Here is a 6,000-nt window from a genome sequence, read left to right as displayed (position 1 = left end):
ACACCAAGTTAATGCCTGGCAACGTCTGCAGAGCAAGGTACAGTTTATATTTTTGAGAATCACATAGCACATCTGTGCAGTCATGTCAGCTACCAACATGTCTCAACCTCCTGCTTTTCTATGTGAGATAGGAGAACCAATGCTTCCGTGGAAGCAATGGAGCAAACCTTTTTATTCGTATATGGGGGCCATTGGAGGTGAGAAATGTTTGTCACATAGAAAATTAGCCATTCTTCTTTACAACCTAGGGACTGAGGGCCGTAATATTTATGAAAGTATTGATGAGTTACAAATAGGTGATGGTGAACCCTCGGATGTATTTGAAATATCCATGAGAATGCAGGAATTGTACTTTGGTCCATGTATCAATGTTGTATTAGAGAGGCACAGATTTTTCACAAGGGCACAGGAACCGAATGAAAAAGTGGCCAACTACATTGCGTCTTTGAAAACACTTGCACGCACCTGTGTAAATGGAGAGTTAACATACTCACTGGTGAGGGATCAGTTAGTAAGGTGCACAAACAGCAGCAGAGTACTGGAGAAACTACTATCGAGGAATCCTTCACTCAAAGAAGCTATTGCCATTGTTGAGGGAATGGAAAATACATCTGGCTGGGTTAAGGAAATGAAGAGTCACATGATAGTCTCTATGCCTAGTAGCATACATGAAGTGGTGGAGAAGGAGTTGCAACAGAATGCAGATGGAAACGTTTGTAAAGTGACTCATGGGGGGAAGGTTAAAATTTCACCAGAGACTACTAAATTAAAATATTGTTGTGGAAGTTTCAGTCATGTTTCCAGAAGTCCCAGCTGCTCTACGAAGTATTCTACATGTCACAAATGTGGCCTTGAAGGCCATTATGCAACGGTTTGCAGGTCCAATGGGAGAGTACGGGCTGTGGAGAATGTGGAAGTGTAAGGGATAGTCTGAGGACAGTGGTGTTGAATGTGAAAGGTGATGGTGAAGTGGATGTTGGTTGTATAAGCATGCCTGAATGTAAGGTTGATATTGGGGGCAAACAATTTGTGGTTCTAGCAGACCCGGGTTCCCCATTTACAGTGATTGGAAATGAGTTGTGGGATGCAACATTTCCCAATGTGCAGCTGTGTTCTCCGGATATTAACCCAGTTAGCAATGGTGGTGCACATATTGATGTCTTGGGTTATGTGGTAATGAGGATAGAATTCAAGGTCAGAAAGACCATTGGAAAGGTATATGTGGCCAAGAGGGGGGACAACCTCCTAGATTGGAGACATCAAAGAGATTTGGGGATTATATTTAATCCCAATGCACACAATGCATGTGATCAAGTCATGTTAGTAGATCATTGTGGGAGTGGAGAAAATGTTGCCAAGGAATTTCCACAGGTATTTAATGATGAGCTGGGTCTGCTCAAGGACTTTGAGCATCGGATAGGTTTAAAAAGGATGCTAAACCGTGTGCACAAAGTGAGAAGAGTTCCAAATATGATGCTCGAACTCTTGAAAGAAGAACTGGATAGACTACTGACTCTGAATGATATAGAGGAAATTGAATCCTCAGAGTGGTTGGCTCCGGTGGTGTTGGCAACTAAGGATCGTGGAAAATCTATCAGAATGTGTGTGGACTTGAGAAGTATAAATAAATGGATCTGGGTAGATCGCCAACCGCTCCCTAACATTGCAGAGTCCATCACCATGCTGGAAGGAGCGAAAAGGTTTAGCTTGCTAGACCTCTCTTCGGCATACCATCAGGTGCAATTGCACCAAGATTCCAGGCACTTGCCATCCTTTGTGACACTGTTATGAAGGCATCGATTTGTGAGGATGCCATTCAGGCTAGCCTCAGCTGCAGCCTGTCAAGAAATGGTAAAACAAGGAGGCCAGGAACAGACAGACAGAGGTAATCCCATTGTCACCTTGGAGATCTTCCTTCACAGAGAAGAAACACTGTGCATGATACTTTCTTGTGACTTTGAGTCCTGTTGCTAGCTGGGCAGCCTGAGTATGCCTCACTGTGGTCCAGGTTAAATTCTGTTTGCTTCTTTCGGTAGAACCCAATATCCATCAGCCTCACTGGTTTTTTAGGGGACATGGATAGACTGGAGGGCCCTGCTCATGGCTAGAGCAATGCCCATTAGCAGAGTCAAAGGATGCTGTGTGGTTATCATCACTATTGATCCAGGGATCAACATATGATAGGACCAGTGTTGTGACGATAAGTAGTGGTTCAATTGTGCACTGGATGATGTGCCTTGTATTCAGAAGTCAGACTAATGGGCCTGTCTCTTGAATTCTCTAATCCATACTTTCATTGTGGGGGTATCAATATATTGTTTGTCTGAAAAATATAATGCAATGCCACATGGCCACTATCTCTCAGTCTGGCCGATAGCATGATTTTCCTGATGTGGTCAATGTCACATCTGCCACCCAATAGCCGACTCCTGCAGCAATTCTGTAAGTGTAAAGGCAATAGTGGGCCCACTCGCGTACCTCACTTTGCAAATGTTGCTGTTGCCATTGCTTCCTTACTTTGGCCCATTGCAGCCTCAGCTCCTCTACATTAGCAGATCTGAGCAACTCTGCTTGCAGGTCTCTTCATTCTGCCCCTCTTCCTCTGCTACTTTTGGGGAAGTCAGGTCACTGTGTTGCCACTAGCAGGTGAGCCCCCATTGTGTAGGCTTTCATTGGTACCACTACTTCTCTGTGCTGCTCCAAACCTCTCTGCAACCATGTTTGCTGCTTCCCTCATAGTCTTCTCCCTCTGTCACGTGCCTAATCGATGTCCGGTGGTGTGTCACAGGGTGCCAGTTGTGTTTTGCTTTGTAGGAGTAGGTTCTACTTCTTCAGCCCCAGACAGCTCTTACAACATCTCTCAAGGTTTGCATTGTTCAACTCATTTCTCTAGAATAGCTAACTAACCCACTCTAAACACTGTGCTGTGAAGCACTGCAGTTTCCAAGGGCCAATAATAGATTGACAAATAATACTTTTCACAGCTTCTAAGAAGCAAAGACAGCTAGCAAACTGGCTGCACCTTAGAAAAATTACTTTGGATTCATGGGTCTGTCAATAATCAGTAAAAAGCAGCAAAGATGTTAAAGGGATCAGAGGAACTCGGGGAACACAACACTCACATCACCGCTGTGGTCCCGTCCCTCAAAAGTCTTTTTAGGCCGCAGCCTACCAGACAGCACAGATATCTGGTTTGCTAAAGACATATTGGGAACATTCAGAAATCTGACCTAGCAATACATTCTGCCTGTTGCTTACCAATTTGCTTTGTGGTTTGTGTCTCACATTTTATGGCTTTCTATTTGTTGGCTTTATTTGCTTTAAGCTTTTCAGCTCAAATTTGTCCCTCCCGCTGCTCAAACCTTGTTTACTGTTTACTTCCACAAACTCATTTTCTGTAAACAGGCCTTTAAATCTTATTCTTATCTTGTTACATTTGAAGTGCATTCAAAGACAGAGGTCGAAATGTCAGGCTGTGTCTTCCAGGAAACTAGGTGTTTATTTTTCTTTATCTGACTTCAAAGTGAGAGGATTTATGTGACAATCATGCTGGCTAGTGGGGATCTGCTTGGGGGAGGCTGTACATATTTATTTTTTATTTTCTTTCTAGCACACAACAAAACTTAAATGTCTGTAAATGAACAGTGCTGACAATCAAATCAATACATTAGGTGATGACATTTCCACACATTATTGCATGTGTGCTGTATACCTTTATCAGTAAACCTGTATGTGAGTGCAAATGTAATGGTGATTTCAATTGAAGATGTGTTGTCTGTAATGGCAATAAGATACCATACCATGTATACTCCACGTTACCCTGCTCCACTCTACTCTGCACAACTTCATGCCACTGAACTCTACTCTGCACCACTCCACACTGCATCACTGCTCTCTTCTCTGCACCACTCCCCTCTTAGCCTTTCTACTCTAAACCTCTCCACTCTATCTATGCCAATGCACCCTAACCCACACTACTCTACTATGCACCACTGCACTCTTTGCCAATACACTCTACACCACTCCATGCCCTTCCACTCTATGCCACCCTACTCTGCAATACTACACTCTATGTCACTGCACTGTACGCTTTCCATTCTACACCACTTTACTCAAAACCGATGCACTCTACGCCAATCTATTCTGCACCAAATCACTCTATGCCACTATAGTCTACGCCATTGCACTCTACACCACTCTACTCTACTCTGTGGTACTGCACTCTATACTATTCTATTCTACTCTGCACCACTGTACTCTACGCCATCCTACTCTGCCCAACTGCACTCTACGCCAATGTACTCCACGCCACTCTACTATTACACCACTGCAATCTGCGACAGTATACTCTGCAACACTGCACTCTCTGCCACTCTACTTTATGCCACTGAACTCTACGCCACTGAACTCTTAAGCCACTAAACTCTACATCACTGCACTCTATGACATTCTCCTCTATACCACTGCTACGCCACTTCATTCTACTCTGAAACAATCTACTCTACCACTGCAGTCTATGCCACTCTTTTGCACTCTTTGCCACTCCACACCACGCCACTCCGCACCATGCCAGTGCACTCTATACCACTGCACTCTACACCAGTGCACTCTACACAACTTTACTCAAAACCAATACAACCTACTCCTCTGCACCCTTCCAATCTATTCTGCACCACTGTAGTGTACGCCACTATACTTCACTCTATGCCACTGCACTCTACGCCACTCTATTCTACACCATTGCACTCTATGTCACTTTACTCTGCACCACTTTACACCACTTCACTCTAGATCAATGCACTCTACGCCACTCTGCTCTACACCACCGCACTCTACGACACTCTACTCTGTAGCACTCTCTGCCACTGTACTCTGCTCCACTCTACTCTACGCCACTGCACTCTACTCTGCACCACACAATGCCACTCTTCTGCACTCTATACCAATGCACTCTACATCACTCTAATCTACTGTGCACCACTACACACTGAGACTGCAGTCCATGCTACTTCAGTCTACACCTCTCTTCTCTGTTCTGCTCCACCATACTCTATGGCAGTTCACATTACCTCACTTTACTATGTTCCACTGCACCTTTCACCAGTGCACTCTATATCACTCCACGCCACTCCACTTTGCAACACTGCACTCTACGCCACTACTCTATACCACTCCACTCTACCTTGAATCACTCCAATCTACACCACTTCACTCTACTCTAAAACAATCTACTCTGTGCCACTGCACTTTATGCCACTTCACTCCACTCGGCACCACTCCGCTTTATGCCACTGCATTAAACCCTGCACCACTCTACTTGATGCCACTCTACTCTATGCCACTGTGCTCTACGCCACTACTCTATGCCACTGCACTCTACTCTGCACCCCTATACTCTACCCTGCACCACTCCATTCCACTTCACTCTACTCTGAAACAATCTAATCTGTGCCACTGCACCAAATGCCACAGCACTCGATGCCACTCTGTGCCACTCCACTCTACGCCACTGCCCTCTATGCTGCGCCATTCTATGTAACTGCACTCTATGCTGTTCCACTCTACTGAAAACCACTGCACTCTACGCTATTTCACTCTACACCACTTTACTCAGAACCAATGCACCCTATGCCACTGTACCTATGCCAACTACGTTGCACCACTGTACTTTATTCAACTATACTCTACAGCATTCTACAACATTCTACTTTGCACCACTCTATGCTACTTCACTCTACGTCACTCTGCTCTGCAACCCTGCTCTCCCCACCACTGAACTCTACGCGACTATACTCTGCATCGCTCCATTCTACTCCACTGTACTCTATGCCAATCCACTTTAACCCACTCTAATCTACTCTGCACTTTTGCACTCTATGACTCTCTACTCTATACCACTGCACACTCCGTCACTTCACTCTACTAAACAATCTACTCTATGCCACTGCAGTCTACTCTACTCTATGCCGCTCTCTGCCAATCTGCTCTCCGTCACTCAAT

The sequence above is a fragment of the Triturus cristatus genome, chromosome 7, assembly GCF_964204655.1.
Source record: "Triturus cristatus chromosome 7, aTriCri1.1, whole genome shotgun sequence".
Lineage (NCBI taxonomy): Eukaryota > Metazoa > Chordata > Amphibia > Caudata > Salamandridae > Triturus > Triturus cristatus.
This window is presented reverse-complemented; position numbering follows the sequence as displayed.